General features: G+C 37.0%; 1 long non-coding RNA gene across 1 annotated transcript in view; it reads right to left on the bottom strand.

Moving 5' to 3' along the window:
* Positions 1-11,154: 11,154 nt before the first annotated feature.
* LOC117325411 overlaps positions 11,155-15,091 on the bottom strand; it is a 32,219-nt gene continuing 28,282 nt past the window's right edge. The window contains exon 3 of the long non-coding RNA XR_004532250.1: positions 11,155-11,202. This is a non-coding gene — a long non-coding RNA (uncharacterized LOC117325411). The remainder of the gene's footprint in view (positions 11,203-15,091) is intronic.

Here is a 15,091-nt window from a genome sequence, read left to right as displayed (position 1 = left end):
CTTGACATCTGACCTTCAAAATAAAGATATGCTAAAGCCATTTTAATTCAATACAGTGATTGTATCAAATTGGCACAGTCTCCACATGGAATCATGATAATTCTGTTTTGTTTTCATAAAGCTTAATTTAAACATGACCTTGCAGTCTTGAACTTTGGTCTGTGACCCAGAAATCACACCTTCAAAAATAATTTGTCCTTCACTTAGGTTACCAGCACACACATGTACTTTCTTGCATGGTTACCAGGTTTGATGACGATATCATAAACAAAATGTAAGATTTGATAGTATAACAAATTTCTTTAAATGTTTCAATATCTGATTATTTCACACTGGAAGCAAATTTATTTCCATGATTGTTTCTGTATCTCTCTGGACTACTGTGTACACAGATACTAGAGAGATATCTGAATGAGCATTTGACTTAATTTCTTTTTGAAATCTTGTGGAACACAGCAAATTTATTAGGTAAGGAATTTTTCTCAACAATAGATTCTTCCTAGGAATAATGTTTGCTTCAGCAATAGGTACAAAGTTGTTATCTCACTGCAATCCATATTAAACCACACACAACTCTGTAGTTCAGTCTACATATAGCTGACAGCAGGTTATACCCTGGGAAAGTTGTGTGGGAGATAGGCCTAAAAACTCCCAGAATGCTACTTTGTTTTAGCAGTTATTTGAAATCTTATAAAAGGAGAGCTGAGAAGCAGATTGCCTTGGCTTGTGGTTTCGATCTAGTCTGGTTTGTGTGGGTGAGCTCATAGTCAGACAGACTTGGGATATATATAGCTGTATAGCTGAAACTGATAAAAAATGCATATCTTAATCTTATCGCTCGTTTCTATCTTGGACAATAATTGAAAAATGTATGTTATTCATAGTTTCTTTTTTGTTTTGCATTCTTTCTTTTAGGGACTTGTGGCAACACTGAAAGTCTATGTCGTTTATGTAACTAATGACTGAATGAGCAAAAACACTGATAGTCTGTTGTTTATGAAATTTATGACGGAATCAGTGAAAACACTGACAGCCCGTTGTTGATGTAACTAATGAATATGTAAATAATGACAGAATCAGTGAAAATGCTGACAGTGTTGTTTATGTAATCAATGACTGAATCAAGTGAAAATGCTGATAGTTTGTTGTTTATGAAATTTATGACGGAATTGGTGAAAACACTGACAGCCTGTCGTTTATGTAATTGATGACAGAATAAGTGAAAACACTGACAGCCTGTCGTTTATGTAATTAGTGATGGATTCAGTGAAAATACTGAGTCTGTCGTTTATGTAAATAATGAAACATCAGTGAAAACACTGACAACCCGTCGTTTATGTAACTAATGAATATGTTAATAATGACGGAATCAGTGAAAATGCTGACAGTCTGTCATTTACGTAATTAATGACGGAATCAGTGAAAACGCTGACATCCTGTCGTTTATGTAGTTATGAGTGTCGGTAAAAAAGAAAATACTAGAGAAACACTTATCTTATTCTTAGAAGTTAAATATCCAATAGAGTGGTTGGTAATTTATTCAATGACTAAAGCTTAACATTATCATCAACAAAAATTTGTATCAGTTCAATGCCATTTGATAAAAGGGAACTCCCTAAGTACCCTCAGTGACAACCAGATGACCTAATTCAGCACAATTAGTACCAAGAGCATTAAAAAATATTTCTATTCTTAGTCGAAGACATTGGTCTGGCCCCCATGGTTTCGATCACAATGGATCTTTCTTACAGGCTATTTATGGAAACTGGTTGGTATTGATCATACTAACCCAGTGCTCTGAGTGTTTAACCCCCTAGGTAACCTAGAGTAGCTGGGATTTCAGTGAAAGATCTGGCCAAAATTTGCCTGGCTCCAGCTTTCCCCCTGTTATATCCTTCTTGGCTAAAAATACACCACACTAATCAGCTTAGAGTATTAACCAGCTTAGAACGTACATCCTAACAGTGTCCATAGTATATTTACATATTAAATCATAGATTGGATTATACTATTACTACCTGAGGTTGAAAACGGGAACACTTCAGACAAATAATCAGTAGGAAGGTACCAAGGGACGAGTGCAAGAGAGAGGAAAGTACCAAGGGATGAGTGTGAGAGAGAGAAAGATAGGATGACAGAGCGTGACAAACGAAAGGAGAGGTACACACTACACAGTAGACTGGCCACCAGACCCTAAGTTTTTTTTTTTTAAGAATTGCCAAGCTAAATTCTAATACCAGATTATCTGCCCCTAGTTTGAAACTTAGAATCAGACATATCCTAGGGATCAAAATCATAAAGCTCAATTTTATTTATAATTTTAATATTCTAGAGACAGGGGACCAGTCTAACTACACAGGGCAATGAATAGTTGCACTGAATGTGACTCTACAAAATTCAATTTATCAGTGAGTTGGGAGCACATGCTTACTGCTATATATATATATGGAAGGACAAATATTAACCTGTGATTTATCTTAAGTGTATATTTGTCTTTAATGGAGAATTACTTAAGAACTTTTGAAGTTTGAAATGAAATTTACAGGTTTTATTACAGTACAGCTCTCCTGTGAAGGAGATAGCTAAATAAGGTACCATATAACCTTAATTGTGCGAGTCTGCTGTCATCTAGATTATATGTTCCACTGATAATAACTTAGCTTTAGCGAAGTCTACATCCGATTTACAAAGATGACAGCGAAGTCTACATCCGATTTACAAAGATGACCGAACATAAAATAATTTCATTCTGTTTCATACATTTTGCAATATCAGTAGAATTCTGAATGGATTTGGACTAAAATATGTTTTCTTTTCTTGATTTGTAAGGACCAAATAACCTTAACATTAGAGCATTATTATACCGGCTGTCAGTCTGTACAATATAATGGCTCCTCCCTTTGTTTTATGTATCATTGTTTTTACGTAGCACTGCCAATCCATGGTGATGTGCGGAGGTGTGGGAGATATCATTCACCTGTCAGTTATACCTGTACTATATAAAGATTCCTCCGATAGGCATCATTTTATGTTCATCTGTTCATGTATTTATGGAGGAGGACAGGGCTAATATGCCCAGGTAAAGCCGGGGCACAATGTCTGTAGATAAATCATCAGAGACAAACCATGTCTGACTTTCAACAATACACAGATACCACTGTTGTTCCTTTCTATCCATGAATTTCAACTATTTCATTAAATACAACCTGGGTAAAAAAAACTGATTAACCCCCATACATACTTAAACCTATCACAATCAACTTGGGCAAGTGATTGGTACCACAAGAGGGATTGGTACCACAAGTGGGATGTGACCTAAATGCCTGCTCCCATAAACTCAACCACTATGAAATTTGCCTTTTTTTTTTAACAGTTCAAATTTGACAATTCAAACCTGTTTTCTATTTCCAAGTTTCATATCACAACATGTTCAACCTTTTAAAGAGAGGAACAGGTGGCAGTTGATGTGTAGATACCACAAGTGGTACCACAAGTGGAGCATTATAAAGACTATACATGGTGACTTACCACATCCTTATCGTGTGTCTGGGGCACGATGCCATTTTTGTCCCGTTTACAGTGACTGTTGAAGAACACTTCCCAACAACGCATGTGACAACATTTTTTGCAACCTGCAAATAAAAACAAGAAAATAAAAACAACACTTACTAGTTACTCTATCAAATTGGTCACTAAACTTTATTCAATCAACTAATGAAAAATAAAAATTCACTCTTGTTGACTCTGAAAGAAAGCTGGAGTACCCAGAGAAACCAAACATGGATGGGCAGATGACATCATACATTTCCATGTCAGATTAAGAGAATGAAATCCTAGCTGATAAGGTAAATGTATGTTACCACTGTGCCACTCAACCACCCTTAAATTCCTTGTCCTTATTGAAATAAGATTGAATGAGCAAATACTTGTTTGTGGTTAAGATTAACGGAACAAAAGAATTTTTGTAGAAAAAGTAATGAACGGCAGAGACTGTATTGTTTTTATATCTACTGTAGACACTGAACATCTCAGGGTTTTCTTGTGGTATTTCATACCATCATTTCCGTCTGAAATCTGCAACTTTGATAAAACCTGAAGTGAAGTCAATGATTCGTAATACAAAAAAAATTAATATACTTTTACATTTAATACACATAATTCGTTGTACCTCTTAATCCTATACAATCAGTAAATAAAGGGCAGGTTCCTCTGGCACAATAAATCCAAAATCATTGTTTTATCAAGAGGCCAAGCTGAGTGCAGTTTACCTTTATTTCACCATAAATCCACAGGATTTAATCTTTATTATTCTAATCTACGAGACAATAACTGGTTATCGTTTGCCAGAATGGTGTCAACAGATATGGCATGGCATGGCAGTGTGCAGAATCTCTTACAGAAACCCGTAACAAACTACGTTACTGCTGAACCAAATACAACCTCGATTTCTGTTTTCTATCAAGAAATGAGATCTGTTTCCATATCTCCCCTCGGTGAACTCTTAGACATTTATTTATACTTTTGTACCTCCATTTCATCTCACACACAGACACGTAAATGAATTCTGGGAAGATAATGGACTGAATGTGTTGGTTGATGGTGCTGAGGACCTGCGGGGACGGTTGGAAGTTTGTGGGTACTGGATAACCTCTATTGCCAATAACTGGCGACACATGATCTTGTCTTGATATTCAAATCAATTACAAGATTCTCCGGAACTCGTTTATCATACAAAACAAGATAACTAATCAAAGATGGTGAAACACATGCACTAGTTCACCTCTTCAAGATATTCTTATGGTAGCATTTATTTCAAGTCTGCAAAAAACTAATTACATCTTAATTGTGGATCTCTCGTTAAAATTGATGTTTTGCTAGATTTTTTTTTACTCAAGTTTCATTCAAGAAATGTTTATTGATTAAGTTACATGTAGATAATGTGGCTATACCAGGATGGGGCTCAGACCTACATCCTCAAATTTACCACAATTACCCTATAATAAACCCACTGGTCTAACACTGCTAGCATTTGGACCCACAACCTTACATTTACCGTATTTATCCTATAATAAACCCACTGGTCTAACAATGCTGACATTTGGACCCTCAACCTTACATTTACCGTATTTATCCTATAATAAACCCACTGGTCCAACACTGCTGGCATTTGGACCCACAACCTTACATTTACTGTATTTATCCTATAATAAACCCACTGGTCCAACACTGCTAGCATTTGGACCAACAACCTTACATTTACTGTATTTATCCTATAATAAACCCACTGGTCCAACACTGCTGGCATTTGGACCCACAACCTTACATTTACTGTATTTATCCTATAATAAACCCACTGGTCCAACACTGCTAGCATTTGGACCAACAACCTTACATTTACTGTATTTATCCTATAATAAACCCACTGGTCCAACACTGCTAGCATTTGGACCAACAACCTTACATTTACCGTATTTATCCTATAATAAACCCACTGGTCTAACAATGCTGACATTTGGACCCTCAACCTTACATTTACCGTATTTATCCTATAATAAACCCACTGGTCCAACACTGCTGGCATTTGGACCCACAACCTTACATTTACTGTATTTATCCTATAATAAACCCACTGGTCCAACACTGCTGGCATTTGGACCCACAACCTTACATTTACTGTATTTATCCTATAATAAACCCACTGGTCCAACACTGCTAGCATTTGGACCCACAACCTTACATTTACTGTATTTATCCTATAATAAACCCACTGGTCCAACACTGCTAGCATTTGGACCAACAACCTTACATTTACTGTATTTATCCTATAATAAACCCACTGGTCCAACACTGCTAGCATTTGGACCAACAACCTTACATTTACTGTATTTATCCTATAATAAACCCACTGGTCCAATACTGCTGGCATCCAGAACCTCAACCTTAACTTACCGTATTTAACCTAACACGGCATCTCAAGCAATACAAATGCCCTCCTTATTAAAAAATGACCAATATGCAACAAAATATGATTAGAATTGTTTAATCACAATGTTGCTCAGGAAAACACAACAAAATATTATAAAAAGAGAAAACAGTTATGAGTAAAAGTTTTAAGCAACAGAACTGTGATAATTAATGTAGCTGTTATAGACAGGAGGATGAAAATCTATTTATAGTAACAGTGACCTTATTCTTAGCCACACTTGATTGAAATGCAAACTTGTACAGAGATGGTGGTTGTGAGTGTATTATGTTTCAGGACAATTTGATCATTTAAGCTTTTGTACTTATTAAAGTTTGCAGTTGCTACCAGAAGCGGCCGTGAGGTTGGTCATTTACACACAAGGCTGTCACTAGTGTTTTAGTTATCACTCATTATCACACATCCCAACATCAGTTTTTTGAAACGTGCACAAGTAATACGCAATCTTGATAAATATTGAAAGTAAAATCCAAGTCTGCTATTTTGTCAGACATAAACCAGCCAATTTCTGAGCATAAGACTACTTTAACAAATGAATATGCTTTTAACAAATGAAATATCTTATTATTATACTGTTTTTGATAGCTATAGTTTGTTAAATACATATTTCTTTCCTCAATTCCAACATAGGATTATGCTAACTAGCGAGTAGCACAAACGCGTTTCATGATGTCCTGAGACGTCACAAGGAAAAAAGTCATGTATACCACAATGTCTGAAGGCGTCGTGAAGGATACGAGAGCACTTTTCTGTGACCTCTCAAGACGTCATGAGTACAGAAGGATTTAATGAAGTCGATAGACCGAGGACGTCATTTGGTTACGTACATACAAGTCCATCCCTTTATCTCCTCACTGACTCGTCATGAGGGAAGGGATTAATTAATCTACCTGTCCGACACAGTTTGCATCCAGATCCCCAATCTTACATAATTATTTTTGTCAGTGAACACAGAATCACTCATGTCATTTTTTCAGGTGTGTAGTTAAATATATGTCCCAGATTTCACAATTCATGATTTCTCTGATAGCAATGTTTGTTACAGCTTACAAGTTATTAACGACGCACTCAATCGTACGTCAGAGTAAAAGTATGAAATAAATCTAAATATCAAAGTTTGAAACCAGAGGCCAACAGGATATTACTGAAATATCAAATGTAAGGTGTTTAGAGCTTTAATGGAGAGATGTAGAATGGCAAAGACTGGCATATTCTTCCCTATATAATGGACTCTTGGAAGAGGTCAGTAAATAGGAAAACACAAAGTTACTTCCTTTACAGGTGTCTCACAGTATTGTGTCCATTCCTAAATACGTGCAAACCAAAAGTTAGAGTTTCTAACATGATATCTACATTGAATTTTCTCAGCTACCTTAAGTTTTGCTTTTTTCTAAGTTACTAACATACTGCCAAAATTGATTGGTGCATTAATGCATTTACGTATTCAAGTCAGTTCTCGTTCCAAACATACAAACTTTCTTATGACTTATGGCTTCCTACGAATTTCTCCTAATTACAAAGTAAGTTAAAATCCCATATTTGACCCATAAATATTTCTTTTAAAATCCTATGATAATTTCATATATACCAAACAATGTTCCTCTGGACTTTTGAAAATTAATTGTTACATAACCTGTTTGACTGTAGCTGGAAATCCTGACAGATTGAAAAATGAAGATTGCTTTTCTATGTCATATGAAAAAAACCACAAGAAAGATGACTGCTATGTATGCTTATTGTATATTTTTGAATAATTCATATCCTGACTATAAATGATGTATTTAGTAGTCAAGGACATAACTAAAGTTAGATTTTCCAAAGATGGATACCAAAGCTTATCTATGTTAAAAAATAAAACTCTACATTACAACCTTTTCTTGTCCCCCTCTAACCCTTAAATACACAACCTTCAAAAGTAAAATGACTTCAAGACCTGCCAAAGGTTCAAAGGTCATCAATACATGCATCACTCTATGGCCATAATAACCACAGGGTGTCAATGTGTTTTTTCAAAATACCTTTACATCTGTCGTATTCAGAACCAAATCAAACAAGTATGAGGAATCTTCATATCTCAATTACAGTATTTTTCAAAACTAAATAATTTTTCACCGATAGCTAGTTTATGATCGTGCCAGAAGTTTAGGTCAGGGGAATTTTTCCACATAAGTACACCTAGCTTCTGTGTAAGTGAACTCATATGGCATTTTAAGCCAGCTGAGCCAGAAAATATTTGTATATATTCACATCTCACTATAGAGTACTGTTAAGTTTCTGGGACGGTGACCATTGTATATCCACAACTACCACCAGGTACAAAAGGATTACAGAATGTAGATTAGAACTAATGGAATGACAGGGCAGAAACTGGCTACTGAAATCATCATACAGTGAACAACCCAATACCTACTCGTATCTCCAACTTTCACTGAATTAAAATTTGCCTTTTTTTATAAGGGGACAGCAATATAGGCTTTGTTTCCCAATACCAATAAGTTATATTGAAAAGACCTTCTTTTATTATTGTTTTTGTAGAAACCTGGCAAAGAAAAATTTGCCAGAATTGATAAATCTCAAAATTGATCTGATTAATTTGATAAAAAAATCTCCTTCAATGAAATTGCCAAAAGCCATGTACGATGCCTGAGGTGAACTGGTTTAGAAGTAATGGTGTTGTACTAGCCAATGTAACGGAAGGGTAGTCAAGTACATTCAGGACTTATATAGCTACCAAAATGTCAATATTGCAAACTGTACTTTTTTCAAACCTTAGGTTAATGAACTTTATCAGCACAGAATTTTTAAACATTTTAAGCGACATGAGTAACACATTGGTAACATATCTGTTATGTTTATACAGGCATACATTAAACTGTCCTATGTAAAGCTATCAATAACAGACTTTATTTGGAGTAAGTAACACAGTGGCTCTTCTTTTTTGTGGTCATTAATAAAATGTTAACTTTCCGATAAAAACATGACACAGTAAAAAAGAGATTTTCTTGCATCAATCACCAAAGCAGACAACCTTAATGAACCAGGAGGCATACAGTATTTGGAATTAAGAACCTACCAAGGGGGCATACAGTAACCAAGATCAAAGGGGAAGGGGCATACAGTAACCAGGATAGAGGGGGAGGGGGCATACAGTAACCAGGATAGAGGGGAAGGGGCATACAGTAACCAGGATAGAGGGGAAGGGGCATACAGTAACCAGGATAGAGGGGAAGGGGTATACAGTAACCAGGATAGAGGGGAATGGCCATACAGTAACCAGGATAGAGGGGAGGGGGTATACAGTAACCAAGATAGAGGGGAGGAGCATACAGTAACCAGGATAGAGGGGAGGGGGTATACAGTAACCAGGATAGAGGGGAGGGGGTATACAGTTACCAGGATAGAGGAGAGGGGGGCATACAGTAACCAGGAGAGAGGGGAAGGGGTATACAGTAACCAGGATAGAGGGGAGGGGGTATACAGTACCCAGGATAGAGGGGATGGGGTATACAGTAACCAGGATAGAGGGGAAGGGGCATACAGTAACCAGGATAGAGGGGAAGGGGTATACAGTTACCAGGATAGAGGGGAAGGGTATACAGTTATCAGGATAGAGGGGAGGGGTATACAGTAACCAGGATAGAGGGGAGGGGGTATACAGTAACCAGGATAGAGGGGAAGGGGTATACAGTAACCAGGATAGAGGGGAGGGGGTATACAGTAACCAAGATAGAGGGGAAGGGGCATACAGTAACCAGGATAGAGGGGAAGGGGTATACAGTAACCAGGATAGAGGGGAAGGGGCATACAGTAACCAGGATAGAGGGGAAGGGGCATACAGTAACCAGGATAGAGGGGAAGGGGGTATACAGTAACAAGGATAGAGGCGAAGGGGTATACAGTAACCAGGATAGAGGGGAAGGGGCATACAGTAACCAGGATAGAGGGGAAGGGGCATACAGTAACCAGGATAGAGGGGAAGGGGGTATACAGTAACCAGGATAGAGGGGAAGGGGCATACAGTAACCAGGATAGAGGGGAAGGGGCATACAGTAACCAGGATAGAGGGGAGGGGTATACAGTAACCAGGATAGAGGGGAAGGGGCATACAGTAACCCGGATAGAGGGGAGGGGGTATACAGTAACCAGGATAGAGGGGAAGGGGGTATACAGTAACCAGGATAGAGGGGAAGGGGCATACAGTAACCAGGATAGAGGGGAAGGGGCATACAGTAACCAGGATGGAAGCATGGAGCACCTAGAACACATGCCAGACAAGGTTACCTGTACCATGATTGTGATAACAGCATTATGTGTATAATACCAGCCCCAAGTGCACTATGAGGTAACTACAACTGACAAATACAGTCCTCCCCAAACACATCCCCATACAAACCGGGTGACCTACATCCTATGACAGATTATATCTGGTAGCAGCAATTATATAAAGTCGGTCAAGCGATTCCCCCTTTCAGGACAGGTTTGTACTCAACAGCTGTGCAGGCGTCCCCCAGCAGCACATGTAATTAAACCCCTGCTAAGCGGGATTGACTTACTGTAGGAGATCAAGGGCAGGGCAGGAAAAACCTAAAACGTTGCATCTCAGGTTCTCCAGGTATTCTTGATAACTCACTATTTTTCCCCTGTAATGTACATTTTGTGGTTTATGAATAATCTAACCTGGTAGAATATCCTGTGGATGATCTTCCATAACCCGTAGTAGGCTTCACACCGGACACAAAAGCAATCATGATTATAATGGAACATGGATTAAAATGTTGTGAAGTCCTTTATCCATGATCTCCATACTCTAATCTTTGCTCAAATATATATAGGAAATATGACATAATTTCTAGGTACACTGTAGTGAATGTACACACAGCCTTGACTGGAAAGAGTGTGTTTTTAGTTTTAGAAATGGAGATGATTGCCTGTTTGATTTATCAACCCATGAACAGCCAGTATCATTCTGAGATCACATATCATTGTAGTAGCAGGTGGCTACCTCACTTAACGATATTGGTGATGCCTATTACATGCTATCCAGAGCAATTGGAGTAATGTGTCTTGCTCATGGACCAAGACAGCACAGGACAGTCTATTTCACCCTGGTTAAGAGAAGTAGTACCAGTAAGAGGAATGGCATTCATAACAGAAATAAATCATATCCTTACCTTCACATCGTTTACCCACTTTTCCGGGACCCCAGATATAGTCTTTACCTGCAATGACAAAAGAACAAAACATTTACAAGTAAACTTTCAAACAGATTTTGATGTTTCTTATCTATGAATATATGTCTCTAATGTTATTCCTCAATATGTATGTATATGTACCTTAAGATAAAGTACATAGTGTATACCCTTAAGATAATGTATGCAGCATGTACCCTTAAAATAACATACAAAGATAATGAATTAACATGTGCTTTAAGATAATGTACATAGTATGTGCCCTTAAGATAATGTTTACATTGGGTACCCTTTAGATAATGTACATACATGTACCCTTAAAATAATATTTATAGCGGGTACTCTTAAGATAATGTGATAATGTACCTTTAAGATAATGTACATAGCATGTACCCTTAAAATAATGTACATAAAAGTGTGTACCCTGAAGATGTTATCAGAACAGAGGAAGACAAGCCTACATCCAGTTTGATTTAGTATTATGTATACATTATCTCGTTAAAACTGTCAAATAACTCTTGTAATTCTTTCCAATAGAGTTTGAATTGAATGTTTAATATGTTATATTATTACATTAATATGATTAACATCATCTGTGACCTCATATACTTTGTGCTGCCAACTTCACTACCTTCTAGGTAACACACAGCATGAAGTCGTGACCAGCTGATTTTAATCTGAATGAACTTTTATCATATGTATACTAAAACACCTTGACCAGTGGTCAGTATTTAAGCCAATGTTAAGGTTGTATAAGGTATTGGAGCCTACAAAGACCTTAGTCGTGCCACCTGTATAGATGTTGTACCAATTGCTGAACACAGCACTGGAGGGTTATTATATTTAGCTGGAGATTATTGATTTAAATATTTGCCCCACCAGCTGATCTAACCACAAACCAGCTGACTCAGCACAATCTATGTCCACACTCTGTGGCTTTTGTGGTTTCAACTAGGTGTAGTATCTCTATGTTACTGTTACAGAACTTAGGTATGAGACACTTGACTGTAAAAATCTCTGTCTTGTCCCTGTACAACTCATTCCTCCGCCTAATCCCTACAAATGGAAAGGCTGAGAGAGAATCAATTTCATTTCAATTAATAAAGTATCCTTCTGCTGATGCAGCAGTTTGTGAGAATGCACGGGTTTCTTCAATCTATATTTGGCTTCTGTGCTGCATTTATTGCAACTAGCAAGGGTAGTAATTATATTGTGTAATACTGCTGAGAATTCAAGAACATTGAGGTTTTTTTTGTATTGAAACCTGTTTAAATCAAGTTAATTCATCACAGACCAAATATTTCATCTTTTCTGTTATTTTCTAAGACAGAAAAATGTTTGAATTAGTTTAATATCATGCAACAATTTATCAATTGTTAATAGACCATTTTTGGATTTGACACGGTATGATTTGACACGGTATGATTTGACACGGTATGATTTGATTTGACACGGTATGATTTGACACGGTATGATTTGACACAGTATGATTTGACACAAACCAGGTGGTCTGATTAATTCAGATTTTCAGAGGTGTATATTGTATAGAAAGGACTCCATCTTTCTTGATATCATGATGCACTGATTTAAGACCTAGAATAACTAGCTGTAAAAGCCTATCAGGGGTCCTCAAGTGTCAGGTAAGTCAGGCTTCGGTTAAGTCAGGTTTTACTGAAGAGGTTTTGCAGAAAATGTGACAGAGTTTTGTAATTTTGGTGAAACAATAAAACAGCAATGCTATGATTGCCGGACATGGTCCCTTCCCTATTAGATATAGAGCAGGTAAACTAACCATACTTTTAAAGCTCTGACAGTAATAGGTCAACATTAAAACCACAAAACCACAATATCTGCCAATCTATTGTGTAAAAGATTAGAGATTTAAATCCTGCCCTAGTGAGGTGATGTATCAGACATTTCTATAGCTAACCGACTTTTCCAGATGACAATACATGTGACATTTGTATGGGTACACTTCTGTGGTATTTCAACTTTTCTGCTGACATGCCATGATAGGATCTGTGGTAATACACGTTGGTTCTCTCAAGGCCACCAGTTCTATACCAACCCTGTCCCACAAGATTATCGGACAATGTCCCCTTTGTTGAAGTGTGATGTTTGTTGCAGACTTTCTTTAGTAGTTCTCTCTTATCATTCCTTACTTCCCCTGACAGGGGTTTGAACTTATGAAATAGTTTAAAGGTTAATCGTTCTGTAAGGTTGGTGACAGAGGAATAAGAAATTAACACCTATGTATTATGTCACTCACAAAGACAGGTAGAAATCGTTCTCATTTCTTGGTAGCAAAAAATTGTCATTGATCGAAAAGAAGAAACATATTTGATACCACAAAAGATTTAATAACCTTGGCCTTTATACACAGGTGATTACTATACAGAAATGAGATTCCTTTAGAGAACAACATCTCTGGCCTCTATATACAGGTGGACACTATACAGGAGGACACTATACAGGAGGACACTATACAGGAGGACACTATACAGGTGGACACTATACAGGTGGACACTATCAGTATTTCTGGCCTTTTAGACAATTTGTTACTGGTAAGGACTCCCCGGGAGATTCAGCATTTCTTGTTTTTGTAGTCAGGTGGACACTATATACAGGTAGGATTCCAGGTCTTTATAGACAGGTGGTCATTATGTACAGGTGTTACAGTAGTCATATACTAAAACACTTGTATAAGGGCTGTTCCTTTCAGTACAATTTTCAATTCATTAAAAAATTCACACCAGGAGAAAGACAGGTATGTGGGTTGTAGACACAAACACACACGTAACTGAGCAGAGAAGAACTAAAGAAAGGCTAAGATTTTTTTAAGAATATAGTGATGCTGACTTATTTTTAGAAATGCCATACCCAATGAATAGAGCGAATCTTGTTCTTTGCCAAGCCTTTAACCGCTGGCACTCTCTTTCAAACTCACATTTCAATGTCAATGGTTACTCCAAGAAAATTGTGTCTAAACAACAACCTGCACAGGCAAAAGATAAAATCGCTGAAAAATATCGAAAAAAAAGTGAATACTTTTTGTGACCCTAGTTTTTTAAAGATGAGATGAAATTTTAACCCTACCTGTGTGAATATTTTTTGTGACCCTAGTTTTTTTAAAGATGAGATGAAATTTTAACCCTACCTGTGTGAATATTTTTTGTGACCGTAGTTTTTTAAAGATGAGATGAAATTTTAAACCTACCTGTGTGAATATTTTTTGTGACCATATTTTTTTAAAGATGAGATGAAATTTTAACCCTACCTGTGTGAATATTTTTTGTAAGAGACTGATTTTATCTATGTCAAATTTTATCATTTTCAGTCAGTACTGGCGTTTACCAAAATGGAGGTCACAACGTACACCTTTGTGATAAAGTTTATCATACATGAGCATCTCACATGGGCCACACATGTGTCACGCACATTACATGTGGGAGAATATCGAATTTAGTATGTGTCAGGCACATTACATGTGGGAGAATTCGAATTTTGGTGAAAACTGTCATATAGGATATTGAAAAAGTATGACATTACTATTCCATTTCTGTCGAGAATAATGACAGACACAACCCAGTGATAGGCAGGCATTTAAATTTGGAAATTGCACACGAGACCTGCCACAGTAAGGTTTTAAAAAACTTTATCGGGTCAGTGATAATATATTAGTCATCTGTCCACACGTGTGTACACTTTGTATGCTGCTGTTTCATTGGGTACTTTCCACACAATTTTCAATTAAAAGCCATTCAGCTGGAAACAGCTTTATTGGCAAACTATAACTGACAGTAAAGTGATATCAGTGACTATTTATAACTAGCCTACTTCTCATTGAAATTACATGATGTTATCTCCCTTAAAGTCAGTTAACATATTCTATAGATACAAAGGTGTGAAGATTAATCTC

The sequence above is a fragment of the Pecten maximus genome, chromosome 4 (genome assembly GCF_902652985.1).
Source record: "Pecten maximus chromosome 4, xPecMax1.1, whole genome shotgun sequence".
Lineage (NCBI taxonomy): Eukaryota > Metazoa > Mollusca > Bivalvia > Pectinida > Pectinidae > Pecten > Pecten maximus.
This window is presented reverse-complemented; position numbering and strand designations above follow the sequence as displayed.